The following is a 27771-nucleotide window of genomic DNA, read 5'->3' as shown; positions in this document are numbered from 1 at the left end:
GGCGCTAATAATGCCAATGTCGCAGGTTTGATCCCCGTACTGGCCATGCGTCTCCTTCTGACAGTCAATATTTTGTGCCACTTGCGTGTATCCACATTGGTGCCAAAGACATAGTTCCAGGGACCTGCCGAAATAGCTCAGTTGGGAGAGCGTTAGACTAAAGCTCTAAAGGTCCCTGGTTCGATCCCGGTTTTCGGCAGTTGAGGTTGATCTCAGTGCTTTTATTGCAAGGTTTTAGTTTTCAGCATTACAAAAAGTACGTTGTCATTATTACATTACAGTAGCTTGTCGTAAGACTTAGCTGCAGGAAGTGTGAACTGGAGCTGACTTGAATCCTGAAAAATAACATGTGTTGGAGAATACGGGCATCGATCCCGCTACCTCTCGCATGCTAAGCAAGCGCTCTACCATTTGAGCTAATTCCCCATCTGGTTAAAATAGAAACAAGGAGCAATCAAGAGGGTTCAGCCTTGACAGGTTATGATCTTGGCGTACTTGTTACTTTCCGCCACATCACTTGTAGAGTCTTGCTGGCTGGTAACAACAGTGAAAGTAGGCAAGCGGCTGGTTAGCTCAGTTGGCTAGAGTGTGGCGCTAATAATGCCAAGGTCGCAGGTTCGATCCCCGTACTGGCCATGCGGCTCCTTCTGACAGTCAATATTTTGTGCCACTTGCGTGTATCCACATGGGTGCCAAAGACATAGTTCCAGGGACCTGCCGAAATAGCTCAGTTGGGAGAGCGTTAGACTGAAGATCTAAAGGTCCCTGGTTCGATCCCGGGTTTCGGCATTTGAGTTTGATATCAGGGCTTTTATTGCAAGGTTTTAGTTTTCAGCATTAAAAAAAGTACGTTGTCATTATTACATTACAGTAGCTTGTCGTAAGACTTAGCTGCAGGAAGTGTGAACTGGAGCTGACTTGAATCCTGAAAAAAACATGTGTTGGAGAGTACGGGCATTGATCCCGCTACCTCTCGCATGCTAAGCAAGCGCTCTACCATTTGAGCTAATTCCCCATTTGGTTAAAATAAACACAAGGAGCAATCAAGAGGGTTCAGCCTTGACAGGTTATGATCTTGGCGTACTTGTTACTTTCCGCCACATCACTTGTAGAGTCTTGCTGGCTGGTAACAACAGTGAAAGTAGGCAAGCGGCTGGTTAGCTCAGTTGGCTACAGCGTGGTGCTGATAAAGCCAAGGTCGAAGGTTAGATCCCCGTACTGGCCATGCGGCTCCTTCTGTCTGTCAATATTGTGTGCCACTTGCGTGTATCCACATGGGTGCCAAAGACATAGTTCCAGGAACCTGCCGAAATAGCTCAGTTGGGAGAGCGTTAGACTAAAGATCTAAAGGTCCCTGGTTCGATCCCGGGTTTCGGCATTTGAGGTTGATCTCAGTGCTTTTATTGCAAGGTTTTAGTTTTCAGCATTACAAAAAGTACGTTGTCATTATTACATTACAGTAGCTTGTCGTAAGACTTAGCTGCAGGAAGTGTGAACTAGAGCTGACTTGAATCCTGAAAAATAACATGTGTTGGAGAACACGGGCATCGAACCCCCTACCTCTCGCATGCTAAGCAAGCGCTCTACCATTTGAGCTAATTCCCCATCTGGTTAAAATAGAAACAAGGAGCAATCAAGAGGGTTCAGCCTTGACAGATTATGATCTTGGCGTACTTGTTACTTTCCGCCACATCACTTGTAAAGTCTTGCTGGCTGGTAACAACAGTGAAAGTAGGCAAGCGGCTGGTTAGCTTAGTTGGCTAGAGTGTGGCACTAATAACGCGGAGGTCGCAGGTTCGATCCCGTACTGGCCATGCGGCTCCTTCTGACAGTCAATATTTTGTGCCACTTGCGTGTATCCACATTGGTGCCAAAGACATAGTTCCAGGGACCTGCCGAAATAGCTCAGTTGGGAGAGCGTTAGACTAAAGATCTAAAGGTCCCTGGTTCGATCCCGGGTTTCGGCATTTGAGGTTGATCTCAGGGCTTTTATTGCAAGGTTTTAGTTTTCAGCATAACAAAAAGTACGTTGTCATTATTACATTACAGTAGCTTGTCGTAAGACTTAGCTGCAGGAAGTGTGAACTGGAGCTGACTTGAATCCTGAAAAATAACACTTGTTGGAGAATACGGGCATCAATCCCGCTACCTCTCGCATGCTAAGCAAGCGCTCTAACATTTGAGCTAATTCCCCATCTGGTTAAAATAAAAACAAGGAGCAATGAAGAGGATTCAGCCTTGACAGGTTATGATCTTGGCTTACTTGTTACTTTCCGCCACATCACTTGTAGAGTCTTGCTGGCTGGTAACAACAGTGAAAGTAGGCAAGCGGCTGGTTAGCTCAGTTGGCTAGAGTGTGGCGCTAATAATGCCAATGTCGCAGGTTAGATGCCCGTACTGGCCATGCGTCTCCTTCTGACAATCAATATTTTGTGCCACTTGCGTGTATCCACATGGGTGCCAAAGACATAGTTCCAGGGACCTGCCGAAATAGCTCAGTTGGGAGAGCGTTAGACTGAAGATCTAAAGGTCCCTGGTTTGATCCCGGGTTTCGGCATTTGAGGTTGATCTCAGTGCTTTTATTGCAAGGTTTTAGTTTTCAGCATTACAAAAAGTACGTTGTCATTATTACATTACAGTAGCTTGTCGTAAGACTTAGCTGCAGGAAGTGTGAACTGGAGCTGACTTGAATCCTGAAAAATAACATGTGTTGGAGAATACGGGCATCGATCCCGCTACCTCTCGCATGCTAAGCAAGCGCTCTACCATTTGAGCTAATTCCCCATCTGGTTAAAATAGAAACAAGGAGCAATCAAGAGGGTTCAGCCTTGACAGTTTATGATCTTGGCGTACTTGTTACTTTCCGCCACATCACTTGTAGAGTCTTGCTGGCTGGTAACAACAGTGAAAATAGGCAAGCGGCTGGTTAGCTCAGTTGGCTAGAGTGTGGCGCTAAGAACGCCAAGGTCGCAGGTTCGATCCCCGTACTGGCCATGCGGCTCATTCTGACAGTCAATATTTTGTGCCACTTGCGTGTATCCACATTGGTGCCAAAGACATAGTTCCAGGGACCTGCCGAAATAGCTCAGTTGGGAGAGCGTTAGACTGAAGATCTAAAGGTCCCTGGTTCGATCCCGGGTTTCGGCATTTGAGGTTGATATCAGGGCTTTTATTGCAAGGTTTTAGTTTTCAGCATTAAAAAAAGTACGTTGTCATTATTACATTACAGTAGCTTGTCGTAAGACTTAGCTGCAGGAAGTGTGAACTGGAGCTGACTTGAATCCTGAAAAATAACATGTGTTGGAGAACACGGGCATCGATCCCGCTACCTCTCGCATGCTAAGCAAGCGCTCTACCATTTGAGCTAATTCCCCATCTGGTTAAAATAGAAACAAGGAGCAATCAAGAGGGTTCAGCCTTGACAGGTTATGATCTTGGCGTACTTGTTACTTTCCGCCACATCACTTGTAGAGTCTTGCTGGCTGGTAACAACAGTGAAAGTAGGCAAGCGGCTGGTTAGCTCAGTTGGCTAGAGTGTGGCACTAATAACGCCAAGGTTGCAGGGTCGATCCCCGTACTGGCCATGCGGTTCCTTCTGACAGTCAATATTTTGTGCCACTTGCGTGTATCCACATGGGTGCCAAAGACATAGTTCCAGGGACCTGCCGAAATAGCTCAGTTGGGAGAGCGTTAGACTAAAGATCTAAAGGTCCCTGGTTCGATCCCGGGTTTCGGCATTTGAGTTTGATATCAGGGCTTTTATTGCAAGGTTTTAGTTTTCAGCATAAAAAAAAGTACGTTGTCATTATTACATTACAGTAGCTTGTCGTAAGACTTAGCTGCAGGAAGTGTGAACTGGAGCTGACTTGAATCCTGAAAAATAACATGTGTTGGAGAATACGGGCATCTATCGCGCTACCTCTCGCATGCTAAGCAAGCGCTCTAACATTTGAGCTAATTCCCCATCTGGTTAAAATAGAAACAAGGAGCAATGAAGAGGGTTCAGCCTTGACAGGTTATGATCTTGGCGTACTTGTTACTTTCCGCCACATCACTTGTAGAGTCTTGCTGGCTGGAAACAACAGTGAAAATAGGCAAGTGGCTGGTTAGCTCAGTTGGCTAGAACGTGGAGCTAATTACGCAAAGGTCGTAGGTTTGATCCCCCTACTGGCCATGCGGCTCCTTCTGACAGTCAATATTTTGTGCCACTTGTGTGTATCCACATTGGTGCCAAAGACATAGTTCCAGGGACCTGCCGAAATAGCTCAGTTGGGAGAGCGTTAGACTGAAGATCTAAAGGTCCCTGGTTCGATCCTGGTTTTAGGCGTTTGATCTCAGGGCTTTTATTGCAAGGTTTTAGTTTTCAGCATTACAAAAAGTACGTTGTCATTATTACATTACAGTAGCTTGTCGTAAGACTTAGCTGCAGGAAGTGTGAACTGGAGCTGACTTGAATCCTGAAAAATAACATGTGTTGGAGAATACGGGCATCGATCCCGCTACCTCTCGCATGCTAAGCAAGCGCTCTACCATTTGAGCTAATTCCCCATCTGGTTAAAATAGAAACAAGGAGCAATCAAGAGGGTTCAGCCTTGACAGGTTATGATCTTGGCGTACTTGTTACTTTCCGCCACATCACTTGTAGAGTCTTGCTGGCTGGTAACAACAGTGAAAGTAGGCAAGCGGCTGGTTAGGTCAGTTGGCTAGAGTGTGGCGCTAATAATGCCAATGTCGCAGGTTCGATCCCCGTACTGGCCATGCGGCTCCTTCTGACAGTCAATATTTTGTGCCACTTGCGTGTATCCACATGGGTGCCAAAGACATAGTTCCAGGGACCTGCCGAAATAGCTCAGTTGGGAGAGCGTTAGACTGAAGATCTAAAGGTCCCTGGTTCGATCCCGGGTTTCGGCATTTGAGTTTGATATCAGGGCTTTTATTGCAAGGTTTTAGTTTTCAGCATTAAAAAAAGTACGTTGTCATTATTACATTACAGTAGCTTGTCGTAAGACTTAGCTGCAGGAAGTGTGAACTGGAGCTGACTTGAATCCTGAAAAATAACATGTGTTGGAGAATACGGGCATCGATCCCGCTACCTCTCGCATGCTAAGCAAGCGCTCTACCATTTGAGCTAATTCCCCATCTGGTTAAAATAGAAACAAGGAGCAATCAAGAGGGTTCAGCCTTGACAGGTTATGATCTTGGCGTACTTGTTACTTTCCGCCACATCACTTGTAGAGTCTTGCTGGCTGGTAACAACAGTGAAAGTAGGCAAGCGGCTGGTTAGCTCAGTTGGCTAGAGCTAGGTGCTAATAACGCCAAGGTCGCAGGTTCGATCCCCGTACTGGCCATGCGGCTCCTTCTGACAGTCAATATTTTGTGCCACTTGCGTGTATCCACATGGGTGCCAAAGACATAGTTCCAGGGACCTGCCGAAATAGCTCAGTTGGGAGAGCGTTAGACTGAAGATCTAAAGGTCCCTGGTTCGATCCCGGGTTTCGGCATTTGAGTTTGATATCAGGGCTTTTATTGCAAGGTTTTAGTTTTCAGCATTAAAAAAAGTACGTTGTCATTATTACATTACAGTAGCTCGTCGTAAGACTTAGCTGCAGGAAGTGTGAACTGGAGCTGACTTGAATCCTGAAAAATAACATGTGTTGGAGAATACGGGCATCTATCGCGCTACCTCTCGCATGCTAAGCAAGCGCTCTAACATTTGAGCTAATTCCCCATCTGGTTAAAATAGAAACAAGGAGCAATGAAGAGGGTTCAGCCTTGACAGGTTATGATCTTGGCGTACTTGTTACTTTCCGCCACATCACTTGTAGAGTCTTGGTGGCTGGTAACAACAGTGAAAGTAGGCAAGTGGCTGGTTAGCTCAGTTGGCTAGAGCATGTTGCTAATAACGCCAAGGTTGCAGGTTCGATCCCCGTACTGGCCATGCGGTTCCTTCTGACAGTCAATATTTTGTGCCACTTGCGTGTATCCACATGGGTGCCAAAGACGTAGTTCCAGGGACCTGCCGAAATAGCTCAGTTGGGAGAGCGTTAGACTGAAGATCTAAAGGTCCCTGGTTCGATCCTGGGTTTCGGCATTTGAGTTTGATATCAGGGCTTTTATTGCAAGGTTTTAGTTTTCAGCATTAAAAAAAGTACGTTGTCATTATTACATTACTGTAGCTCGTCGTAAGACTTAGCTGCAGGAAGTGTGAACTGGAGCTGACTTGAACCCTGAAAAATAACATGTGTTGGAGAATACGGGCATCTATCGCGCTACCTCTCGCATGCTAAGCAAGCGCTCTAACATTTGAGCTAATTCCCCATCTGGTTAAACTAGAAACAAGGAGCAATCAAGAGGGTTCAGCCTTGACAGGTTATGATCTTGGCGTACTTGTTACTTTCCGCCACATCACTTGTAGAGTCTTGGTGGCTGGTAACAACAGTGAAAGTAGGCAAGTGGCTGGTTAGCTCAGTTGGCTAGAGCATGTTGCTAATAACGCCAAGGTTGCAGGTTCGATCCCCGTACTGGCCATGCGGTTCCTTCTGACAGTCAATATTTTGTGCCACTTGCGTGTATCCACATGGGTGCCAAAGACGTAGTTCCAGGGACCTGCCGAAATAGCTCAGTTGGGAGAGCGTTAGACTAAAGATCTAAAGGTCCCTGGTTCGATCCCGGGTTTCGGCATTTGAGGTTGATCTCAGTGCTTTTATTGCAAGGTTTTAGTTTTCAGCATTACAAAAAAGTACGTTGTCATTATTACATTACAGTAGCTTGTCGTAAGACTTAGCTGCAGGAAGTGTGAACTGGAGCTGACTTGAATCCTGAAAAATAACATGTGTTGGAGAATACGGGCATCGATCCCGCTACCTCTCGCATGCTAAGCAAGCGCTCTACCATTTGAGCTAATTCCCCATCTGGTTCAAATAGAAACAAGGAGCAATCAAGAGGGTTCGTCCTTGACAGGTTATGATCTTGGCGTACTTGTTACTTTTCGCCACATCACTTGTAGAGTCTTGCTGGCTGGTAACAACAGTGAAAGTAGGCAAGCGGCTGGTTAGCTCAGTTGGCTAGAGTGTGGCGCTAATAATGCCAAGGTCGCAGGTTTGATCCCCGTACTGGCCATGCGTCTCCTTCTGACAGTCAATATTTTGTGCCACTTGCGTGTATCCACATGGGTGCCAAAGACATAGTTCCAGGGACCTGCCGAAATAGCTCAGTTGGGAGAGCGTTAGACTAAAGATCTAAAGGTCCCTGGTTCGATCCCGGGTTTCGGCATTTGAGGTTGATCTCAGTGCTTTTATTGCAAGGTTTTAGTTTTCAGCATTACAAAAAGTACGTTGTCATTATTACATTACAGTAGCTTGTCGTAAGACTTAGCTGCAGGAAGTGTGAACTGGAGCTGACTTGAATCCTGAAAAATAACATGTGTTGGAGAATACGGGCATCGATCCCGCTACCTCTCGCATGCTAAGCAAGCGCTCTACCATTTGAGCTAATTCCCCATCTGGTTAAAATAGAAACAAGGAGCAATCAAGAGGGTTCAGCCTTGACAGGTTATGATCTTGGCGTACTTGTTACTTTCCGCCACATCACTTGTAGAGTCTTGCTGGCTGGTAACAACAGTGAAAGTAGGCAAGCGGCTGGTTAGCTCAGTTGGCTAGAGTGTGGGGCTAATAACGCCAAGGTCGCAGGTTAGATCCCCGTACTGGCCATGCGGTCTCCTTCTGACAGTCAATATTTTGTGCCACTTGCGTGTATCCACATGGGTGCCAAAGACATAGTTCCAGGGACCTGCCGAAATAGCTCAGTTGGGAGAGCGTTAGACTGAAGATCTAAAGGTCCCTGGTTCGATCCCGGGTTTCGGCATTTGAGGTTGATCTCAGTGCTTTTATTGCAAGGTTTTAGTTTTCAGCATAACAAAAAGTACGTTGTCATTATTACATTACAGTAGCTTGTCGTAAGACTTAGCTGCAGGAAGTGTGAACTGGAGCTGACTTGAATCCTGAAAAATAACATGTGTTGGAGAATACGGGCATCGATCCCGCTACCTCTCGCATGCTAAGCAAGCGCTCTACCATTTGAGCTAATTCCCCATCTGGTTCAAATAGAAACAAGGAGCAATCAAGAGGGTTCAGCCTTGACAGGTTATGATCTTGGCGTACTTGTTACTTTCCGCCACATCACTTGTAGAGTCTTGCTGGCTGGTAACAACAGTGAAAGTAGGCAAGCGGCTGGTTAGCTTAGTTGGCTAGTGCGTGGCACTAATAACGCAGAGGTCGCAGGTTTGTTCCCCGTACTGGCCATGCGGCTCCTTCAGACAATCAATATTTTGTGCCACTTGCGTGTATCCACATTGGTGCCAAAGACATAGTTCCAGGGACCTGCAGAAATAGCTCAGTTGGGAGAGCGTTAGACTGAAGATCTAAAGGTCCCTGGTTCGATCCCGGGTTTTCGGCAGTTTGAGGTTGATCGCAGTAGTTTTATTGCAAGGTTTTAGTTTTCAGCATTACAAAAAGTACGTTGTCATTATTACATTACAGTAGCTTGTCGTAAGACTTAGCTGCAGGAAGTGTGAACTGGAGCTGACTTGAATCCTGAAAAATAACATGTGTTGGAGAATACGGGCATCGATCCCGCTACCTCTCGCATGCTAAGCAAGCGCTCTACCATTTGAGCTAATTCCCCATCTGGTTAAAATAGAAACAAGGAGCAATCAAGAGGGTTCAGCCTTGACAGGTTATGATCTTGGCGTACTTGTTACTTTCCGCCACATCACTTGTAAAGTCTTGCTGGCTGGTAACAACAGTGAAAGTAGGCAAGCGGCTGGTTAGCTTAGTTGGCTAGAGTGTGGCACTAATAACGCGGAGGTCGCAGGTTTGATCCCCGTACTGGCCATGCGTCTCCTTCTGACAATCAATATTTTGTGCCACTTGCGTGTATCCACATGGGTGCCAAAGACATAGTTCCAGGGACCTGCCGAAATAGCTCAGTTGGGAGAGCGTTAGACTGAAGATCTAAAGGTCCCTGGTTCGATCCCGGGTTTCGGCATTTGAGGTTGATCTCAGTGCTTTTATTGCAAGGTTTTAGTTTTCAGCATTAAAAAAATTACGTTGTCATTATTACATTACAGTAGCTTGTCGTAAGACTTAGCTGCAGGAAGTGTGAACTGGAGCTGACTTGAATCCTGAAAAATAACATGTGTTGGAGAATACAGGCATCGATCCCGCTACCTCTCGCATGCTAAGCAAGCGCTCTACCATTTGAGCTAATTCCCCATCTGGTTAAAATAGAAACAAGGAGCAATCAAGAGGGTTCAGCCTTGACAGGTTATGATCTTGGCGTACTTGTTACTTTCCGCCACATCACTTGTAGAGTCTTGCTGGCTGGTAACAACAGTGAAAGTAGGCAAGCGGCTGGTTAGCTTAGTTGGCTAGAGTGTGGCGCTAATAATGCCAAGGTCGCAGGTTTCGATCCCCGTACTGGCCATGCAGCTCCTTCTGACAGTCAATATTTTGTGCCACTTGCGTGTATCCACATGGGTGCCAAAGACATAGTTCCAGGGACCTGCCGAAATAGCTCAGTTGGGAGAGCGTTAGACTGAAGATCTAAAGGTCCCTGGTTCGATCCCGGGTTTCGGCATTTGAGGTTGATCTCAGTGCTTTTATTGCAAGGTTTTAGTTTTCAGCATTACAAAAAAGTACGTTGTCATTATTACATTACAGTAGCTTGTCGTAAGACTTAGCTGCAGGAAGTGTGAACTGGAGCTGACTTGAATCCTGAAAAATAACATGTGTTGGAGAATACGGGCATCGATCCCGCTACCTCTCGCATGCTAAGCAAGCGCTCTACCATTTGAGCTAATTCCCCATCTGGTTAAAATAGAAACAAGGAGCAATCAAGAGGGTTCAGCCTTGACAGGTTATGATCTTGGCGTACTTGTTACTTTCCGCCACATCACTTGTAGAGTCTTGCTGGCTGGTAACAACAGTGAAAGTAGGCAAGTGGCTGGTTAGCTTAGTTGGCTAGAGTGTGGCGCTAATAATGCCAATGTCGCAGGTTAGATGCCCGTACTGGCCATGCGTCTCCTTCTGACAATCAATATTTTGTGCCACTTGCGTGTATCCACATGGGTGCCAAAGACATAGTTCCAGGGACCTGCCGAAATAGCTCAGTTGGGAGAGCGTTAGACTGAAGATCTAAAGGTCCCTGGTTCGATCCCGGGTTTCGGCATTTGAGGTTGATCTCAGTGCTTTTATTGCAAGGTTTTAGTTTTCAGCATTACAAAAAGTACGTTGTCATTATTACATTACAGTAGCTTGTCGTAAGACTTAGCTGCAGGAAGTGTGAACTGGAGCTGACTTGAATCCTGAAAAATAACATGTGTTGGAGAATACGGGCATCGATCCCGCTACCTCTCGCATGCTAAGCAAGCGCTCTACCATTTGAGCTAATTCCCCATCTGGTTAAAATAGAAACAAGGAGCAATCAAGAGGGTTCAGCCTTGACAGGTTATGATCTTGGCGTACTTGTTACTTTCCGCCACATCACTTGTAGAGTCTTGCTGGCTGGTAACAACAGTGAAAGTAGGCAAGTGGCTGGTTAGCTCAGTTGGCTAGAGTGTGGCGCTAATAATGCCAAGGTCGCAGGTTCGATCCCCGTACTGGCCATGCAGCTCTTTCTGACAGTCAATATTTTGTGCCACTTGCGTGTATCCACATGGGTGCCAAAGACATAGTTCCAGGGACCTGCCGAAATAGCTCAGTTGGGAGAGCGTTAGACTGAAGATCTAAAGGTCCCTGGTTTGATCCCGGGTTTCGGCATTTGAGGTTGATCTCAGTGCTTTTATTGCAAGGTTTTAGTTTTCAGCATTACAAAAAGTACGTTGTCATTATTACATTACAGTAGCTTGTCGTAAGACTTAGCTGCAGGAAGTGTGAACTGGAGCTGACTTGAATCCTGAAAAATAACATGTGTTGGAGAATACGGGCATCGATCCCGCTACCTCTCGCATGCTAAGCAAGCGCTCTACCATTTGAGCTAATTCCCCATCTGGTTAAAATAGAAACAAGGAGCAATCAAGAGGGTTCAGCCTTGACAGGTTATGATCTTGGCGTACTTTTTACTTTCCGCCACATCACTTGTAGAGTCTTGCTGGCTGGTAACAACAGTGAAAGTAGGCAAGCGGCTGGTTAGCTTAGTTGGCTAGAGCGTGGCACTAATAACGCGGAGGTCGCAGTTTTGATCCCCGTACTGGCCATGCGGCTCCTTCTGACAGTCAATATTTTGTGCCACTTGCGTGTATCCACATTGGTGCCAAAGACATAGTTCGAGGGACCTGCCGAAATAGCTCAGTTGGGAGAGCGTTAGACTTAAGATCTAAAGGTCCCTGGTTCGATTCCGGGTTTCGGCATTTGATATCAGGGCTTTTATTGCAAGGTTTTAGTTTTCAGCATTAAAAAAATTACGTTGTCATTATTACATTACAGTAGCTCGTCGTAAGACTTAGCTGCAGGAAGTGTGAACTGGAGCTGACTTGAATCCTGAAAAATAACATGTGTTGGAGAATACGGGCATCGATCCCGCTACCTCTCGCATGCTAAGCAAGCGCTCTACCATTTGAGCTAATTCCCCATCTGGTTAAAATAGAAACAAGGAGCAATCAAGAGGGTTCAGCCTTGACAGGTTATGATCTTGGCGTACTTGTTACTTTCCGCCACATCACTTGTAGAGTCTTGCTGGCTGGTAACAACAGTGAAAGTAGGCAAGCGGCTGGTTAGCTCAGTTGGCTAGAGTGTGGCGCTAATAATGCCAATGTCGCAGGTTAGATGCCCGTACTGGCCATGCGTCTCCTTCTGACAATCAATATTTTGTGCCACTTGCGTGTATCCACATGGGTGCCAAAGACATAGTTCCAGGGACCTGCCGAAATAGCTCAGTTGGGAGAGCGTTAGACTGAAGATCTAAAGGTCCCTGGTTCGATCCCGGGTTTTCGGCATTTGAGGTTGATATCAGTGCTTTTATTGCAAGGTTTTAGTTTTCAGCATTACAAAAAGTACGTTGTCATTATTACATTACAGTAGCTTGTCGTAAGACTTAGCTGCAGGAAGTGTGAACTGGAGCTGACTTGAATCCTGAAAAATAACATGTGTTGGAGAGTACGGGCATCGATCCCGCTATCTCTCGCATGCTAAGCAAGCGCTCTACCATTTGAGCTAATTCCCCATCTGGTTCAAATAGAAACAAGGAGCAATCAAGAGGGTTCGTCCTTGACAGGTTATGATCTTGGCGTACTTGTTACTTTTCGCCACATGACTTGCAGAGTCTTGCTGGCTGGTAGCAACAGTGAAAGTAGGCAAGTGGCTGGTTAGCTCAGTTGGCTAGAGTGTGGCGCTAATAATGCCAAGGTCGCAGGTTCGATCCCCGTACTGGCCATGCAGCTCCTTCTGACAGTCAATATTTTGTGCCACTTGCGTGTATCCACATGGGTGCCAAAGACATAGTTCCAGGGACCTGCCGAAATAGCTCAGTTGGGCGAGCGTTAGACTGAAGATCTAAAGGTCCCTGGTTTGATCCCGGGTTTCGGCATTTGAGGTTGATCTCAGTGCTTTTATTGCAAGGTTTTAGTTTTCAGCATTACAAAAAGTACGTTGTCATTATTACATTACAGTAGCTTGTCGTAAGACTTAGCTGCAGGAAGTGTGAACTGGAGCTGACTTGAATCCTGAAAAATAACATATGTTGGAGAATACGGGCATCGATCCCGCTACCTCTCGCATGCTAAGCAAGCGCTCTACCATTTGAGCTAATTCCCCATCTGGTTAAAATAGAAACAAGGAGCAATCAAGAGGGTTCAGCCTTGACAGGTTATGATCTTGGCGTACTTTTTACTTTCCGCCACATCACTTGTAGAGTCTTGCTGGCTGGTAACAACAGTGAAAGTAGGCAAGCGGCTGGTTAGCTTAGTTGGCTAGAGTGTGGCGCTAATAATGCCAATGTCGCAGGTTAGATCCCCGTACTGGCCATGCGGCTCCTTCTGACAGTCAATATTTTGTGCCACTTGCGTGTATCCACATGGGTGCCAAAGACATAGTTCCAGGGACCTGCCGAAATAGCTCAGTTGGGAGAGCGTTAGACTGAAGATCTAAAGGTCCCTGGTTCGATCCTGGGTTTCGGCATTTGAGTTTGATATCAGGGCTTTTATTGCAAGGTTTTAGTTTTCAGCATTAAAAAAAGTACGTTGTCATTATTACATTACAGTAGCTTGTCGTAAGACTTAGCTGCAGGAAGTGTGAACTGGAGCTGACTTGAATCCTGAAAAATAACATGTGTTGGAGAGTACGGGCATCGATCCCGCTATCTCTCGCATGCTAAGCAAGCGCTCTACCATTTGAGCTAATTCCCCATCTGGTTAAAATAGAAACAAGGAGCAATCAAGAGGGTTCGTCCTTGACAGGTTATGATCTTGGCGTACTTGTTACTTTCCGCCACATCACTTGTAGAGTCTTGCTGGCTGGTAACAACAGTGAAAGTAGGCAAGCGGCTGGTTAGCTTAGTTGGCTACAGTGTGGCGCTAATAATGCCAATGTCGCAGGTTCCATCCCCGTACTGGCCATGCGGCTCCTTCTGACAGTAAATATTTTGTGCCACTTGCATGTATCCACATTGGTGCCAAAGACATAGTTCCAGGGACCTGCCGAAATAGCTCAGTTGGGAGAGCGTTAGACTAAAGATCTAAAGGTCCCTGGTTTGATCCCGGGTTTAGGCATTTGAGGTTGATCTCAGTGCTTTTATTGCAAGGCTATAGTTTTCAGCATTACAAAAAGTACGTAGTCATTATTACATTACAGTAGCTTGTCGTAAGACTTAGCTGCAGGAAGTATGAACTGGAGCTGACTTGAATCCTGAAAAATAACATGTGTTGGAGAATACGGGCATCTATCCCGCTACCTCTCGCATGCTAAGCAAGCGCTCTACCATTTGAGCTAATTCCCCATCTGGTTAAAATAGAAACAAGGAGCAATGAAGAGGGTTCAGCCTTGACAGGTTATGATCTTGGCGTACTTGTTACTTTCCGCCACATCACTTGTAGAGTCTTGCTGGCTGGTAACAACAGTGAAAGTAGGCAAGCGGCTGGTTAGCTTAGTTGGCTACAGTGTGGCGCTAATAATGCCAATGTCGCAGGTTCCATCCCCGTACTGGCCATGTGGCTCCTTCTGACAGTAAATATTTTGTGCCACTTGCATGTATCCACATTGGTGCCAAAGACATAGTTCCAGGGACCTGGCGAAATAGCTCAGTTGGGAGAGCGTTAGACTAAAGATCTAAAGGTCCCTGGTTCGATCCCGGGTTTCGGCATTTGAGGTTGATCTCAGTGCTTTTATTGCAAGGTTTTAGTTTTCAGCATTACAAAAAATTACGTTGTCATTATTACATTACAGTAGCTTGTCGTAAGACTTAGCTGCAGGAAGTGTGAACTAGAGCTGACTTGAATCCTGAAAAATAACATGTGTTGGAGAATACGGGCATCGATCCCGCTACCTCTCGCATGCTAAGCAAGCGCTCTACCATTTGAGCTAATTCCCCATCTGGTTAAAATAGAAACAAGGAGCAATCAAGAGGGTTCAGCCTTGACAGGTTATGATCTTGGCGTACTTGTTACTTTCCGCCACATCACTTGTAGAGTCTTGCTGGCTGGTAACAACAGTGAAAGTAGGCAAGCGGCTGGTTAGCTTAGTTGGCTAGAGCGTGGCACTAATAACGCGGAGGTCGCAGGTTTGATCCCCGAACTGGCCATGCGTCTCCTTCTGACAGTCAATATTTTGTGCCACTTGCGTGTATCCACATGGGTGCCAAAGACATAGTTCCAGGGACCTGCCGAAATAGCTCAGTTGGGAGAGCGTTAGACTGAAGATCTAAAGGTCCCTGGTTCGATCCCGGGTTTCGGCATTTGAGGTTGATCTCAGTGCTTTTATTGCAAGGTTTTAGTTTTCAGCATTACAAAAAAGTACGTTGTCATTATTACATTACAGTAGCTTGTCGTAAGACTTAGCTGCAGGAAGTGTGAACTGGAGCTGACTTGAATCCTGAAAAATAACATGTGTTGGAGAATACGGGCATCTATCCCGCTACCTCTCGCATGCTAAGCAAGCGCTCTACCATTTGAGCTAATTCCCCATCTGGTTAAAATAGAAACAAGGAGCAATCAAGAGGGTTCAGCCTTGACAGGTTATGATCTTGGCGTACTTGTTACTTTCCGCCACATCACTTGTAGAGTCTTGCTGGCTGGTAACAACAGTGAAAGTAGGCAAGCGGCTGGTTAGCTCAGTTGGCTAGAGTGTGGTGCTAATAATGCCAAGGTCGCAGGTTCGATCCCCGTACTGGCCATGCGGCTCCTTCTGACAGTCAATATTTTGTGCCACTTGCGTGTATCCACATGGGTGCCAAAGACATAGTTCCAGGGACCTGCCGAAATAGCTCAGTTGGGAGAGCGTTAGACTGAAGATTTAAAGGTGCCTGGTTCGATCCCGGGTTTCGGCATTTGAGTTTGATATCAGGGCTTTTATTGCAAGGTTTTAGTTTTCAGCATTAAAAAAAGTACGTTGTCATTATTACATTAGAGTAGCTCGTCGTAAGACTTAGCTGCAGGAAGTGTGAACTGGAGCTGACTTGAATCCTGAAAAATAACATGTGTTGGAGAAAACGGGCATCGATCCCGCTACCTCTCGCATGCTAAGCAAGCGTTCTAACATTTGAGCTAATTCCCCATCAGGTTAAAATAGAAACAAGGAGCAATCAAGAGGGTTCAGCCTTGACAGGTTATGATCTTGGCGTACTTGTTACTTTTCGCCACATCACTTGTAGAGTCTTGCTGGCTGGTAGCAACAGTGAAAGTAGGCAAGTGGCTGGTTAGCTTAGTTGGCTAGAGTGTGGCGCTAATAATGCCAAGGTCGCAGGTTCGATCCCCGTACTGGCCATGCGGCTCCTTCTGACAGTCAATATTTTGTGCCACTTGCGTGTATCCACATGGGTGCCAAAGACATAGTTCCAGGGACCTGCCGAAATAGCTCAGTTGGGAGAGCGTTAGACTGAAGATCTAAAGGTCCCTGGTTCGATCCCCGGGTTTCGGCATTTGAGGTTGATCTCAGTGCTTTTATTGCAAGGTTTTAGTTTTCAGCATTACAAAAAGTACGTTGTCATTATTACATTACAGTAGCTTGTCGTAAGACTTAGCTGCAGGAAGTGTGAACTGGAGCTGACTTGAATCCTGAAAAATAACATGTGTTGGAGAATACGGGCATCGATCCCGCTACCTCTCGCATGCTAAGCAAGCGCTCTACCATTTGAGCTAATTCCCCATCTGGTTAAAATAGAAACAAGGAGCAATCAAGAGGGTTCAGCCTTGACAGGTTATGATCTTGGCGTACTTGTTACTTTCCGCCACATCACTTGTAGAGTCTTGCTGGCTGGTAACAACAGTGAAAGTAGGCAAGCGGCTGGTTAGCTCAGTTGGCTAGAGTGTGGGACTAATAATGCCAAGGTTGCAGGTTCGATCCCCGTACTGGCCATGCGGTTCCTTCTGACAGTCAATATTTTGTGCCACTTGCGTGTATCCACATGGGTGCCAAAGACATAGTTCCAGGGACCTGCCGAAATAGCTCAGTTGGGAGAGCGTTAGACTAAAGATCTAAAGGTCCCTGGTTCGATCCAGGGTTTCAGCATTTGAGGTTGATCTCAGTGCTTTTATTGCAAGGTTTTAGTTTTCAGCATTACAAAAAGTACGTTGTCATTATTACATTACAGTAGCTTGTCGTAAGACTTAGCTGCAGGAAGTGTGAACTGGAGCTGACTTGAATCCTGAAAAATAACATGTGTTGGAGAATACGGGCATCTATCCCGCTACCTCTCGCATGCTAAGCAAGCGCTCTAACATTTGAGCTAATTCCCCATCTGGTTAAAATAGAAACAAGGAGCAATCAAGAGGGTTCAGCCTTGACAGGTTATGATCTTGGCGTACTTGTTACTTTCCGCCACATCACTTGTAGAGTCTTGCTGGCTGGTAACAACAGTGAAAGTAGGCAAGCGGCTGGTTAGCTCAGTTGGCTAGAGTGTGGTGCTAATAATGCCAAGGTCGCAGGTTCGATCCCCGTACTGGCCATGCGGCTCCTTCTGACAGTCAATATTTTGTGCCACTTGCGTGTATCCACATTGGTGCCAAAGACATAGTTCCAGGGACCTGCCGAAATAGCTCAGTTGGGAGAGCGTTAGACTAAAGATCTAAAGGTCCCTGGTTCGATCCCGGGTTTCGGCATTTGAGGTTGATCTCAGTGCTTTTATTGCAAGGTTTTAGTTTTCAGCATTAAAAAAAGTACATTGTCATTATTACATTACAGTAGCTTGTCGTAAGACTTAGCTGCAGGAAGTGTGAACTGGAGCTGACTTGAATCCTGAAAAATAACATGTGTTGGAGAATACGGGCATCTATCCCGCTACCTCTCGCATGCTAAGCAAGCGCTCTAACATTTGAGCTAATTCCCCATCTGGTTAAAATAGAAACAAGGAGCAATCAAGAGGGTTCAGCCTTGACAGGTTATGATCTTGGCGTACTTGTTACTTTCCGCCACATCACTTGTAGAGTCTTGCTGGCTGGTAACAACAGTGAAAGTAGGCAAGCGGCTGGTTAGCTCAGTTGGCTAGAGTGTGGTGCTAATAATGCCAAGGTTGCAGGTTCGATCCCCGTACTGGCCATGCGGCTCCTTCTGACAGTCAATATTTTGTGCCACTTGCGTGTATGCACCTTGGTGCCAAATACATAGTTCCAGGGACCTGCAGAAATAGCTCAGTTGGGAGATCGTTAGACTGAAGATCTAAAGGTCCCTGGTTCGATCCTGGGTTTCCGCATTTGAGTTTGATATCAGGGCTTTTATTGCAATGTTTTAGTTTTCAGCATTAAAAAAAGTACGTTGTCATTATTACATTACAGTAGCTTGTCGTAAGACTTAGCTGCAGGAAGTGTGAACTGGAGCTGACTTGAATCCTGAAAAATAACATGTGTTGGAGAATACGGGCATCTATCCCGCTACCTCTCGCATGCTAAGCAAGCGCTCTACCATTTGAGCTAATTCCCCATCTGGTTAAAATAGAAACAAGGAGCAATCAAGAGGGTTCAGCCTTGACAGGTTATGATCTTGGCGTACTTTTTACTTTCCGCCACATCACTTGTAGAGTCTTGCTGGCTGGTAACAACAGTGAAAGTAGGCAAGCGGCTGGTTAGCTTAGTTGGCTAGAGCGTGGCACTAATAACGCGGAGGTCGCAGGTTTGATCCCCGTACTGGCCATGCGTCTCCTTCTGACAGTCAATATTTTGTGCCACTTGCGTGTATCCACATGGGTGCCAAAGACATAGTTCCAGGGACCTGCCGAAATAGCTCAGTTGGGAGAGCGTTAGACTAAAGATCTAAAGGTCCCTGGTTCGATCCCGGGTTTCGGCATTTGAGGTTGATCTCAGTGCTTTTATTGCAAGGTTTTAGTTTTCAGCATTACAAAAAGTACGTTGTCATTATTACATTACAGTAGCTTGTCGTAAGACTTAGCTGCAGGAAGTGTGAACTGGAGCTGACTTGAATCCTGAAAAATAACATGTGTTGGAGAATACGGGCATCGATCCCGCTACCTCTCGCATGCTAAGCAAGCGCTCTACCATTTGAGCTAATTCCCCATCTGGTTAAAATAGAAACAAGGAGCAATGAAGAGGGTTCAGCCTTGACAGGTTATGATCTTGGCGTACTTGTTACTTTCCGCCACATCACTTGTAGAGTCTTGGTGGCTGGTAACAACAGTGAAAGTAGGCAAGCGGCTGGTTAGCTCAGTTGGCTAGAGTGTGGTGCTAATAATGCCAATGTCGCAGGTTCGATCCCTGTACTGGCCATGCAGCTCCTTCTGACAGTCAATATTTTGTGCCACTTGCGTGTATCCACATTGGTGCCAAAGACATAGTTCTAGGGACCTGCCGAAATAGCTCAGTTGGGAGAGCGTTAGACTGAAGTTCTAAAGGTCCCAGGTTCGATCCAGGGTTTCGGCATTTGAGGTTGATCTCAGTGCTTTTATTGCAAGGTTTTAGTTTTCAGCATTACAAAAAGTACGTTGTCATTATTACATTACAGTAGCTCGTCGTAAGACTTAGCTGCAGGAAGTGTGAACTGGAGCTGACTTGAACCCTGAAAAATAACATGTGTTGGAGAATACGGGCATCTATCGCGCTACCTCTCGCATGCTAAGCAAGCGCTCTAACATTTGAGCTAATTCCCCATCTGGTTAAAATAGAAACAAGGAGCAATCAAGAGGGTTCAGCCTTGACAGGTTATGATCTTGGCGTACTTGTTACTTTCCGCCACATCACTTGTAGAGTCTTGCTGGCTGGTAACAACAGTGAAAGTAGGCAAGCGGCTGGTTAGCTCAGTTGGCTAGTGCGTGGCACTAATAACGCAGAGGTCGCAGGTTTGATCCCCGAACTGGCCATGCGTCTCCTTCTGACAGTCAATATTTTGTGCCACTTGCGTGTATCCACATGGGTGCCAAAGACATAGTTCCAGGGACCTGCCGAAATAGCTCAGTTGGGAGAGCGTTAGACTGAAGTTCTAAAGGTCCCAGGTTCGATCCCGGGTTTCGGCATTTGAGGTTGATCTCAGTGCTTTTATTGCAAGGTTTTAGTTTTCAGCATTACAAAAATTACGTTGTCATTATTACATTACAGTAGCTTGTCGTAAGACTTAGCTGCAGGAAGTGTGAACTGGAGCTGACTTGAATCCTGAAAAATAACATGTGTTGGAGAATACGGGCATCGATCCCGCTACCTCACACATGCTAAGCAAGCGCTCTACCATTTGAGCTAATTCCCCATCTGGTTAAAATAGAAACAAGGAGCAATCAAGAGGGTTCAGCCTTGACAGGTTATGATCTTGGCGTACTTGTTACTTTCCACCACATCACTTGTAGAGTCTTGCTGGCTGGTAACAACAGTGAAAGTAGGCAAGTGGCTGGTTAGCTCAGTTGGCTAGAGTGTGGCGCTAATAATGCCAAGGTCGCAGGTTCGATCCCCGTACTGGCCATGCAGCTCCTTCTGACAGTCAATATTTTGTGCCACTTGCGTGTATCCACATGGGTGCCAAAGACATAGTTCCAGGGACCTGCCGAAATAGCTCAGTTGGGAGAGCGTTAGACTGAAGATCTAAAGGTCCCTGGTTCGATCCCGGGTTTCGGCATTTGAGGTTGATCTCAGTGCTTTTATTGCAAGGTTTTAGTTTTCAGCATTAAAAAAATTACGTTGTCATTATTACATTACAGTAGCTTGTCGTAAGACTTAGCTGCAGGAAGTGTGAACTGGAGCTGACTTGAATCCTGAAAAATAACATGTGTTGGAGAGTACGGGCATCGATCCCGCTATCTCTCGCATGCTAAGCAAGCGCTCTACCATTTGAGCTAATTCCCCATTAGGTTAAACTAGACACAAGGTGCAATCAAGAGGGTTCGTCCTTGACAGGTTATGATCTTGGCGTACTTGTTACTTTTCGCCACATGACTTGTAGAGTCTTGCTGGCTGGTAGCAACAGTGAAAGTAGGCAATTGGCTGGTTAGCTCAGTTGGCTAGCGTGTGGCGCTAATAATGCCAAGGTCGCAGGTTCGATCCCCGTACTGGCCATGCGGCTCCTTCTGACAGTCAATATTTTGTGCCACTTGAGTGTATCCACATTGGTGCCAAAGACATAGTTCCAGGGACCTGCCGAAATAGCTCAGTTGGGAGAGCGTTAGACTAAAGATCTAAAGGTCCCTGGTTCGATCCCGGGTTTCGGCATTTGAGGTTGATCTCAGTGCTTTTATTGCAAGGTTTTAGTTTTCAGCATTACAAAAAGTACGTTGTCATTATTACATTACAGTAGCTTGTCGTAAGACTTAGCTGCAGGAAGTGTGAACTGGAGCTGACTTGAATCCTGAAAAATAACATGTGTTGAAGAACACGGGCATCGATCCCGCTACCTCTCACATGCTAAGCAAGCGCTCTACCATTTGAGCTAATTCCCCATCTGGTTAAAATAGAAACAAGGAGCAATCAAGAGGGTTCAGCCTTGACAGGTTATGATCTTGGCGTACTTGTTACTTTCCGCCACATCACTTGTAGAGTCTTGCTGGCTGGTAACAACAGTGAAAGTAGGCAAGCGGCTGGTTAGCTCAGTTGGCTAGAGTGTGGACTAATAAAGCCAAGGTTGCAGGGTCGATCCCCGTACTGGCCATGCGGTTCCTTCTGACAGTCAATATTTTGTGCCACTTGCGTGTATCCACATGGGTGCCAAAGACATAGTTCCAGGGACCTGCCGAAATAGCTCAGTTGGGAGAGCGTTAGACTAAAGATCTAAAGGTCCCTGGTTCGATCCCGGGTTTCGGCATTTGTGTTTGATATCAGGGCTTTTATTGCAAGGTTTTAGTTTTCAGCATAAAAAAAAGTACGTTGTCATTTTTACATTACAGTAGCTTGTCGTAAGACTTAGCTGCAGGAAGTGTGAACTGGAGCTGACTTGAATCCTGAAAAATAACATGTGTTGGAGAATACGGGCATCTATCGCGCTACCTCTCGCATGCTAAGCAAGCGCTCTACCATTTGAGCTAATTCCCCATCTGGTTAAAATAGAAACAAGGAGCAATGAAGAGGGTTCAGCCTTGACAGGTTATGATCTTGGCGTACTTGTTACTTTCCGCCACATCACTTGTAGAGTCTTGCTGGCTGGTAACAACAGTGAAAGTAGGCAAGCGGCTGGTTAGCTCAGTTGGCTAGAGTGTGGCGCTAATAATGCCAAGGTTGCAGGTTTGATCCCCGTACTGGCCATGCAGCTCCTTCTGACAGTCAATATTTTGTGCCACTTGCGTGTATCCACATGGGTGCCAAAGACATAGTTCCAGGGACCTGCCGAAATAGCTCAGTTGGGAGAGCGTTAGACTGAAGATCTAAAGGTCCCTGGTTTGATCCCGGGTTTCGGCATTTGAGGTTGATCTCAGTGCTTTTATTGCAAGGTTTTAGTTTTCAGCATTACAAAAAGTACGTTGTCATTATTACATTACAGTAGCTTGTCGTAAGACTTAGCTGCAGGAAGTGTGAACTGGAGCTGACTTGAATCCTGAAAAATAACATGTGTTGGAGAATACGGGCATCGATCCCGCTACCTCTCGCATGCTAAGCAAGCGCTCTACCATTTGAGCTAATTCCCCATCTGGTTAAAATAGAAACAAGGAGCAATCAAGAGGGTTCAGCCTTGACAGGTTATGATCTTGGCGTACTTGTTACTTTCCGCCACATCACTTGTAGAGTCTTGCTGGCTGGTAACAACAGTGAAAGTAGGCAAGCGGCTGGTTAGCTCAGTTGGCTAGAGTGTGGCGCTAATAATGCCAAGGTCGCAGGTTCGATCCCCGTACTGGCCATGCGGCTCCTTCTGACAGTCAATATTTTGTGCCACTTGCGTGTATCCACATTGGTGCCAAAGACATATTTCCAGGGACCTGCCGAAATAGCTCAGTTGGGAGAGCGTTAGACTGAAGATCTAAAGGTCCCTGGTTCGATCCCGGGTTTCGGCATTTGAGTTTGATCTCAGTGCTTTTATTGCAAGGTTTTAGTTTTCAGCATTAAAAAAAGTACGTTGTCATTATTACATTACAGTAGCTTGTCGTAAGACTTAGCTGCAGGAAGTGTGAACTGGAGCTGACTTGAATCCTGAAAAAAACATGTGTTGGAGAGTACGGGCATAGATCCCGCTATCTCTCGCATGCTAAGCAAGCGCTCTACCATTTGAGCTAATTCCCCATCAGGTTAAAATAGACACAAGGTGCAATCAAGAGGGTTCGTCCTTGACAGGTTATGATCTTGGCGTACTTGTTACTTTTCGCCACATGACTTGTAGAGTCTTGCTGGCTGGTAGCAACAGTGAAAGAAGGCAAGTGGCTGGTTAGCTCAGTTTGCTAGAGTGTGGCGCTAATAATGCCAAGGTCGCAGGTTCGATCCCCGTACTGGCCATGCGGCTCCTTCTGACAGTCAATATTTTGTGCCACTTGCGTGTATCCACATTGGTGCCAAAGACATAGTTCCAGGGACCTGCCGAAATAGCTCAGTTGGGAGAGCGTTAGACTGAAGATCTAAAGGTCCCTGGTTCGATCCCGGGTTTCGGCATTTGAGGTTGATCTCAGTGCTTTTATTGCAAGGTTTTAGTTTTCAGCATTACAAAAAGTACGTTGTCATTATTACATTACAGTAGCTTGTCGTAAGACTTAGCTGCAGGAAGTGTGAACTGGAGCTGACTTGAATCCTGAAAAATAACATGTGTTGGAGAATACGGGCATCGATCCCGCTACCTCTCGCATGCTAAGCAAGCGCTCTACCATTTGAGCTAATTCCCCATCTGGTTAAAATAGAAACAAGGAGCAATCAAGAGGGTTCAGCCTTGACAGGTTATGATCTTGGCGTACTTGTTACTTTCCGCCACATCACTTGTAGAGTCTTGCTGGCTGGTAACAACAGTGAAAGTAGGCAAGCGGCTGGTTAGCTCAGTTGGCTAGAGTGTGGCACTAATAACGCCAAGGTTGCAGGTTCGATCCCCGTACTGGCCATGCGGCTCCTTCTGACAGTCAATATTTTGTGCCACTTGCGTGTATCCACATGGGTGCCAAAGACATAGTTCCAGGGACCTGCCGAAATAGCTCAGTTGGGAGAGCGTTAGACTAAAGATCTAAAGGTCCCTGGTTCGATCCCGGGTTTCGGCATTTGAGTTTGATATCAGGGCTTTTATTGCAAGGTTTTAGTTTTCAGCATTAAAAAAAGTACGTTGTCATTATTACATTACAGTAGCTTGTCGTAAGACTTAGCTGCAGGAAGTGTGAACTGGAGCTGACTTGAATCCTGAAAAATAACATGTGTTGGAGAGTACGGGCATCGATCCCGCTATCTCTCGCATGCTAAGCAAGCGCTCTACCATTTGAGCTAATTCCCCATTAGGTTAAACTAGACACAAGGTGCAATCAAGAGGGTTCGTCCTTGACAGGTTATGATCTTGGCGTACTTGTTACTTTTCGCCACATGACTTGTAGAGTCTTGCTGGCTGGTAGCAACAGTGAAAGTAGGCAAGTGGCTGGTTAGCTCAGTTGGCTAGAGTGTGGCGCTAATAATGCCAAGGTCGCAGTTTCATCACCGTACTGGCCATGCGGCTCCTTCTGACAGTAAATATTTTGTGCCACTTGCATGTATCCACATTGGTGCCAAAGACATAGTTCCAGGGACCTGCCGAAATAGCTCAGTTGGGAGAGCGTTAGACTAAAGATCTAAAGGTCCCTGGTTTGGGCATTTGAGGTTGATCTCAGTGCTTTTATTGCAAGGCTATAGTTTTCAGCATTACAAAAAGTACGTTGTCATTATTACATTACAGTAGCTTGTCGTAAGACTTAGCTGCAGGAAGTTTGAACTGGAGCTGACTTGAATCCTGAAAAATAACATGTGTTGGAGAATACAGGCATCGATCCCGCTACCTCTCGCATGCTAAGCAAGCGCTCTACCATTTGAGCTAATTCCCCATCTGGTTAAAATAGACACAAGGAGCAATCAAGAGGGTTCAGCCTTGACAGGTTATGATCTTGGCGTACTTGTTACTTTCCGCCACATCATTTGTAGAGTCTTGCTGGCTGGTAACAACAGTGAAAGTAGGCAAGCGGCTGGTTAGCTCAGTTGGCTAGAGCTAGGTGCTAATAACGCCAAGGTTGCAGGTTCGATCCCCGTACTGGCCATGCGGCTCCTTCTGACAGTCAATATTTTGTGCCACTTGCGTGTATCCACATGGGTGCCAAAGACATAGTTCCAGGAACCTGCCGAAATAGCTCAGTTGGGAGAGCGTTAGACTGAAGATCTAAAGGTCCCTGTTTTGATCCTGGGATTTGACTTTGATCGTAGGGCTTTTATTGCAAGGTTTTAGTTTTCAGCATTAAAAAAAGTACGTTGTCATTATTACATTACAGTAGCTTGTCGTAAGACTTAGCTGCAGGAAGTGTGAACTGGAGCTGACTTGAATCCTGAAAAATAACATGTGTTGGAGAATACGGGCATCTATCCCGCTACCTCTCGCATGCTAAGCAAGCGCTCTAACATTTGAGCTAATTCCCCATCTGGTTAAAATAGAAACAAAGAGCAATGAAGAGGGTTCATTCTTGACAGGTTATGATCTTGGCGTACTTGTTACTTTCCGCCACATCACTTGTAGAGTCTTGCTGGCTGGTAACAACAGTGAAAGTAGGCAAGCGGCTGGTTAGCTTAGTTGGCTAGAGTGTGGCACTAATAACGCGGAGGTCGCAGGTTTGATCCCCGTACTGGCCATGCGTCTCCTTCTGACAGTCAATATTTTGTGCCACTTGCGTGTATCCACATGGGTGCCAAAGACATAGTTCCAGGGACCTGCCGAAATAGCTCAGTTGGGAGAGCGTTAGACTGAAGATCTAAAGGTCCCTGGTTCGATCCTGGGTTTTGGCATTTGAGTTTGATATCAGGGCTTTTATTGCAAGGTTTTAGTTTTCAGCATTACAAAAATTACGTTGTCATTATTACATTACAGTAGCTTGTCGTAAGACTTAGCTGCAGGAAGTGTGAACTGGAGCTGACTTGAATCCTGAAAAATAACATGTGTTGGAGAATACGGGCATCTATCCCGCAGCCTCTCGCATGCTAAGCAAGCGCTCTAACATTTGAGCTAATTCCCCATCTGGTTAAAATAGAAACAAAGAGCAATGAAGAGGGTTCATTCTTGACAGGTTATGATCTTGGCGTACTTGTTACTTTCCGCCACATCACTTGTAGAGTCTTGCTGGCTGGTAACAACAGTGAAAGTAGGCAAGCGGCTGGTTAGCTCAGTTGGCTAGAGTGTGGCGCTAATAATGCCAAGGTCGCAGGTTCGATCCCCGTACTGGCCATGCGGCTCCTTCTGACAGTCAATATTTTGTGCCACTTGCGTGTATCCACATTGGTGCCAAAGACATAGTTCCAGGGACCTGCCGAAATAGCTCAGTTGGGAGAGCGTTAGACTGAAGATCTAAAGGTCCCTGGTTCGATCCCGGGTTTCGGCATTTGAGTTTGATCTCAGTGCTTTTATTGCAAGGTTTTAGTTTTCAGCATTAAAAAAATTACGTTGTCATTATTACATTACAGTAGCTTGTCGTAAGACTTAGCTGCAGGAAGTGTGAACTGGAGCTGACTTGAATCCTGAAAAATAACATGTGTTGGAGAGTACGGGCATCGATCCCGCTATCTCTCGCATGCTAAGCAAGCGCTCTACCATTTGAGCTAATTCCCCATCTGGTTAAAATAGACACAAGGTGCAATCAAGAGGGTTCGTCCTTGACAGGTTATGATCTTGGCGTACTTGTTACTTTTCGCCACATGACTTGCAGAGTCTTGCTGGCTGGTAGCAACAGTGAAAGTAGGCAAGTGGCTGGTTAGCTCAGTTGGCTAGAGTGTGGCGCTAATAATGCCAAGGTCGCAGGTTCGATCCCCGTACTGGCCATGCAGCTCCTTCTGACAGTCAATATTTTGTGCCACTTGCGTGTATCCACATGGGTGCCAAAGACATAGTTCCAGGGACCTGCCGAAATAGCTCAGTTGGGAGAGCGTTAGACTGAAGATCTAAAAGTCCCTGGTTCGATCCCGGGTTTCGGCATTTGAGGTTGATCTCAGTGCTTTTATTGCAAGGTTTTAGTTTTCAGCATTACAAAAAGTACGTTGTCATTATTACATTACAGTAGCTTGTCGTAAGACTTAGCTGCAGGAAGTGTGAACTGGAGCTGACTTGAATCCTGAAAAATAACATGTGTTGGAGAATACGGGCATCGATCCCGCTACCTCTCGCATGCTAAGCAAGCGCTCTACCATTTGAGCTAATTCCCCATCTGGTTAAAATAGAAACAAGGAGCAATCAAGAGGGTTCAGCCTTGACAGGTTATGATCTTGGCGTACTTGTTACTTTCCGCCACATCACTTGTAGAGTCTTGCTGGCTGGTAACAACAGTGAAAGTAGGCAAGCGGCTGGTTAGCTCAGTTGGCTAGAGTGTGGGACTAATAACGCCAAGGTCGCAGGTTCGATCCCCGTACTGGCCATGCGGCTCCTTCTGACAGTCAATATTTTGTGCCACTTGCGTGTATCCACATGGGTGCCAAAGACATAGTTCCAGGGACCTGCCGAAATAGCTCAGTTGGGAGAGCGTTAGACTAAAGATCTAAAGGTCCCTGGTTCGATCCCGGGTTTCGGCATTTGAGGTTGATATCAGTGCTTTTATTGCAAGGTTTTAGTTTTCAGCATTAAAAAAAGTACGTTGTCATTATTACATTACAGTAGCTTGTCGTAAGACTTAGCTGCAGGAAGTGTGAACTGGAGCTGACTTGAATCCTGAAAAATAACATGTGTTGGAGAATACGGGCATCTATCCCGCTACCTCTCGCATGCTAAGCAAGCGCTCTACCATTTGAGCTAATTCCCCATCTGGTTAAAATAGAAACAAGGAGCAATGAAGAGGGTTCAGCCTTGACAGGTTATGATCTTGGCGTACTTGTTACTTTCCGCCACATCACTTGTAGAGTCTTGCTGGCTGGTAACAACAGTGAAAGTAGGCAAGCGGCTGGTTAGCTCAGTTGGCTAGAGTGTGGCGCTAATAATGCCAAGGTCGCAGGTTTGATCCCCGTACTGGCCATGCGGCTCCTTCTGACAGTCA

At 46.0% G+C, this 27771-nt stretch overlaps 46 non-coding genes across 46 annotated transcripts; all 46 read left to right on the top strand.

Annotated features, from left to right (window-relative positions):
- The first annotated feature begins 126 nt into the window (after positions 1-126).
- On the top strand, positions 127-199 carry trnaf-aaa. Its single transcript has one exon. It is a non-coding gene; the product is annotated as a tRNA-Phe (tRNA).
- Positions 200-716: 517 nt separating this feature from the next.
- trnaf-gaa lies at positions 717-789 on the top strand. The gene has a single exon. It is a non-coding gene; the product is annotated as a tRNA-Phe (tRNA).
- Positions 790-1305: 516 nt separating this feature from the next.
- Positions 1306-1378, top strand: trnaf-aaa. The gene has a single exon. It is a non-coding gene; the product is annotated as a tRNA-Phe (tRNA).
- Positions 1379-1894: 516 nt separating this feature from the next.
- On the top strand, positions 1895-1967 carry trnaf-aaa. The gene has a single exon. It is a non-coding gene; the product is annotated as a tRNA-Phe (tRNA).
- A 517-nt stretch (positions 1968-2484) lies between these two features.
- trnaf-gaa lies at positions 2485-2557 on the top strand. The gene has a single exon. It is a non-coding gene; the product is annotated as a tRNA-Phe (tRNA).
- A 363-nt stretch (positions 2558-2920) lies between these two features.
- trnal-aag lies at positions 2921-2994 on the top strand. Its single transcript has one exon. It is a non-coding gene; the product is annotated as a tRNA-Leu (tRNA).
- An 80-nt stretch (positions 2995-3074) lies between these two features.
- Positions 3075-3147, top strand: trnaf-gaa. Its single transcript has one exon. It is a non-coding gene; the product is annotated as a tRNA-Phe (tRNA).
- A 517-nt stretch (positions 3148-3664) lies between these two features.
- trnaf-aaa lies at positions 3665-3737 on the top strand. The gene has a single exon. It is a non-coding gene; the product is annotated as a tRNA-Phe (tRNA).
- Positions 3738-4254: 517 nt separating this feature from the next.
- On the top strand, positions 4255-4327 carry trnaf-gaa. Its single transcript has one exon. It is a non-coding gene; the product is annotated as a tRNA-Phe (tRNA).
- A 511-nt stretch (positions 4328-4838) lies between these two features.
- On the top strand, positions 4839-4911 carry trnaf-gaa. The gene has a single exon. It is a non-coding gene; the product is annotated as a tRNA-Phe (tRNA).
- Positions 4912-5428: 517 nt separating this feature from the next.
- Positions 5429-5501, top strand: trnaf-gaa. The gene has a single exon. It is a non-coding gene; the product is annotated as a tRNA-Phe (tRNA).
- A 517-nt stretch (positions 5502-6018) lies between these two features.
- On the top strand, positions 6019-6091 carry trnaf-gaa. Its single transcript has one exon. It is a non-coding gene; the product is annotated as a tRNA-Phe (tRNA).
- A 517-nt stretch (positions 6092-6608) lies between these two features.
- On the top strand, positions 6609-6681 carry trnaf-aaa. The gene has a single exon. It is a non-coding gene; the product is annotated as a tRNA-Phe (tRNA).
- A 518-nt stretch (positions 6682-7199) lies between these two features.
- Positions 7200-7272, top strand: trnaf-aaa. The gene has a single exon. It is a non-coding gene; the product is annotated as a tRNA-Phe (tRNA).
- Positions 7273-7790: 518 nt separating this feature from the next.
- Positions 7791-7863, top strand: trnaf-gaa. The gene has a single exon. It is a non-coding gene; the product is annotated as a tRNA-Phe (tRNA).
- Positions 7864-8380: 517 nt separating this feature from the next.
- On the top strand, positions 8381-8454 carry trnaf-gaa. The gene has a single exon. It is a non-coding gene; the product is annotated as a tRNA-Phe (tRNA).
- Positions 8455-8972: 518 nt separating this feature from the next.
- trnaf-gaa lies at positions 8973-9045 on the top strand. Its single transcript has one exon. It is a non-coding gene; the product is annotated as a tRNA-Phe (tRNA).
- Positions 9046-9563: 518 nt separating this feature from the next.
- trnaf-gaa lies at positions 9564-9636 on the top strand. Its single transcript has one exon. It is a non-coding gene; the product is annotated as a tRNA-Phe (tRNA).
- Positions 9637-10154: 518 nt separating this feature from the next.
- Positions 10155-10227, top strand: trnaf-gaa. Its single transcript has one exon. It is a non-coding gene; the product is annotated as a tRNA-Phe (tRNA).
- Positions 10228-10744: 517 nt separating this feature from the next.
- On the top strand, positions 10745-10817 carry trnaf-gaa. The gene has a single exon. It is a non-coding gene; the product is annotated as a tRNA-Phe (tRNA).
- A 517-nt stretch (positions 10818-11334) lies between these two features.
- On the top strand, positions 11335-11407 carry trnal-uaa. The gene has a single exon. It is a non-coding gene; the product is annotated as a tRNA-Leu (tRNA).
- Positions 11408-11918: 511 nt separating this feature from the next.
- trnaf-gaa lies at positions 11919-11992 on the top strand. Its single transcript has one exon. It is a non-coding gene; the product is annotated as a tRNA-Phe (tRNA).
- A 517-nt stretch (positions 11993-12509) lies between these two features.
- Positions 12510-12582, top strand: trnaf-gaa. The gene has a single exon. It is a non-coding gene; the product is annotated as a tRNA-Phe (tRNA).
- Positions 12583-13099: 517 nt separating this feature from the next.
- On the top strand, positions 13100-13172 carry trnaf-gaa. The gene has a single exon. It is a non-coding gene; the product is annotated as a tRNA-Phe (tRNA).
- A 517-nt stretch (positions 13173-13689) lies between these two features.
- trnaf-aaa lies at positions 13690-13762 on the top strand. Its single transcript has one exon. It is a non-coding gene; the product is annotated as a tRNA-Phe (tRNA).
- Positions 13763-14279: 517 nt separating this feature from the next.
- Positions 14280-14352, top strand: trnaf-aaa. The gene has a single exon. It is a non-coding gene; the product is annotated as a tRNA-Phe (tRNA).
- A 518-nt stretch (positions 14353-14870) lies between these two features.
- trnaf-gaa lies at positions 14871-14943 on the top strand. The gene has a single exon. It is a non-coding gene; the product is annotated as a tRNA-Phe (tRNA).
- Positions 14944-15461: 518 nt separating this feature from the next.
- Positions 15462-15534, top strand: trnaf-gaa. The gene has a single exon. It is a non-coding gene; the product is annotated as a tRNA-Phe (tRNA).
- Positions 15535-16051: 517 nt separating this feature from the next.
- Positions 16052-16125, top strand: trnaf-gaa. Its single transcript has one exon. It is a non-coding gene; the product is annotated as a tRNA-Phe (tRNA).
- A 517-nt stretch (positions 16126-16642) lies between these two features.
- trnaf-aaa lies at positions 16643-16715 on the top strand. The gene has a single exon. It is a non-coding gene; the product is annotated as a tRNA-Phe (tRNA).
- A 517-nt stretch (positions 16716-17232) lies between these two features.
- On the top strand, positions 17233-17305 carry trnaf-aaa. The gene has a single exon. It is a non-coding gene; the product is annotated as a tRNA-Phe (tRNA).
- Positions 17306-17822: 517 nt separating this feature from the next.
- On the top strand, positions 17823-17895 carry trnaf-gaa. Its single transcript has one exon. It is a non-coding gene; the product is annotated as a tRNA-Phe (tRNA).
- A 517-nt stretch (positions 17896-18412) lies between these two features.
- trnaf-aaa lies at positions 18413-18485 on the top strand. The gene has a single exon. It is a non-coding gene; the product is annotated as a tRNA-Phe (tRNA).
- A 517-nt stretch (positions 18486-19002) lies between these two features.
- On the top strand, positions 19003-19075 carry trnaf-gaa. The gene has a single exon. It is a non-coding gene; the product is annotated as a tRNA-Phe (tRNA).
- A 517-nt stretch (positions 19076-19592) lies between these two features.
- Positions 19593-19665, top strand: trnaf-gaa. The gene has a single exon. It is a non-coding gene; the product is annotated as a tRNA-Phe (tRNA).
- Positions 19666-20182: 517 nt separating this feature from the next.
- On the top strand, positions 20183-20255 carry trnaf-gaa. Its single transcript has one exon. It is a non-coding gene; the product is annotated as a tRNA-Phe (tRNA).
- A 517-nt stretch (positions 20256-20772) lies between these two features.
- trnaf-gaa lies at positions 20773-20845 on the top strand. The gene has a single exon. It is a non-coding gene; the product is annotated as a tRNA-Phe (tRNA).
- A 516-nt stretch (positions 20846-21361) lies between these two features.
- Positions 21362-21434, top strand: trnaf-gaa. Its single transcript has one exon. It is a non-coding gene; the product is annotated as a tRNA-Phe (tRNA).
- Positions 21435-21951: 517 nt separating this feature from the next.
- trnaf-gaa lies at positions 21952-22024 on the top strand. Its single transcript has one exon. It is a non-coding gene; the product is annotated as a tRNA-Phe (tRNA).
- A 517-nt stretch (positions 22025-22541) lies between these two features.
- trnaf-gaa lies at positions 22542-22614 on the top strand. The gene has a single exon. It is a non-coding gene; the product is annotated as a tRNA-Phe (tRNA).
- Positions 22615-23130: 516 nt separating this feature from the next.
- trnaf-gaa lies at positions 23131-23203 on the top strand. Its single transcript has one exon. It is a non-coding gene; the product is annotated as a tRNA-Phe (tRNA).
- Positions 23204-23720: 517 nt separating this feature from the next.
- Positions 23721-23793, top strand: trnaf-aaa. The gene has a single exon. It is a non-coding gene; the product is annotated as a tRNA-Phe (tRNA).
- Positions 23794-25470: 1677 nt separating this feature from the next.
- trnaf-gaa lies at positions 25471-25543 on the top strand. The gene has a single exon. It is a non-coding gene; the product is annotated as a tRNA-Phe (tRNA).
- Positions 25544-26060: 517 nt separating this feature from the next.
- trnaf-gaa lies at positions 26061-26133 on the top strand. The gene has a single exon. It is a non-coding gene; the product is annotated as a tRNA-Phe (tRNA).
- Positions 26134-26650: 517 nt separating this feature from the next.
- Positions 26651-26723, top strand: trnaf-aaa. Its single transcript has one exon. It is a non-coding gene; the product is annotated as a tRNA-Phe (tRNA).
- A 517-nt stretch (positions 26724-27240) lies between these two features.
- On the top strand, positions 27241-27313 carry trnaf-gaa. The gene has a single exon. It is a non-coding gene; the product is annotated as a tRNA-Phe (tRNA).
- Positions 27314-27771: the final 458 nt, after the last annotated feature.

This window comes from Coregonus clupeaformis, chromosome 17 (assembly GCF_020615455.1).
Source record: "Coregonus clupeaformis isolate EN_2021a chromosome 17, ASM2061545v1, whole genome shotgun sequence".
Classification (NCBI taxonomy): domain Eukaryota; kingdom Metazoa; phylum Chordata; class Actinopteri; order Salmoniformes; family Salmonidae; genus Coregonus; species Coregonus clupeaformis.
The sequence above is the reverse complement of the archived record's forward strand: the minus strand, read 5'-3'. Positions and strand labels throughout refer to the sequence as shown.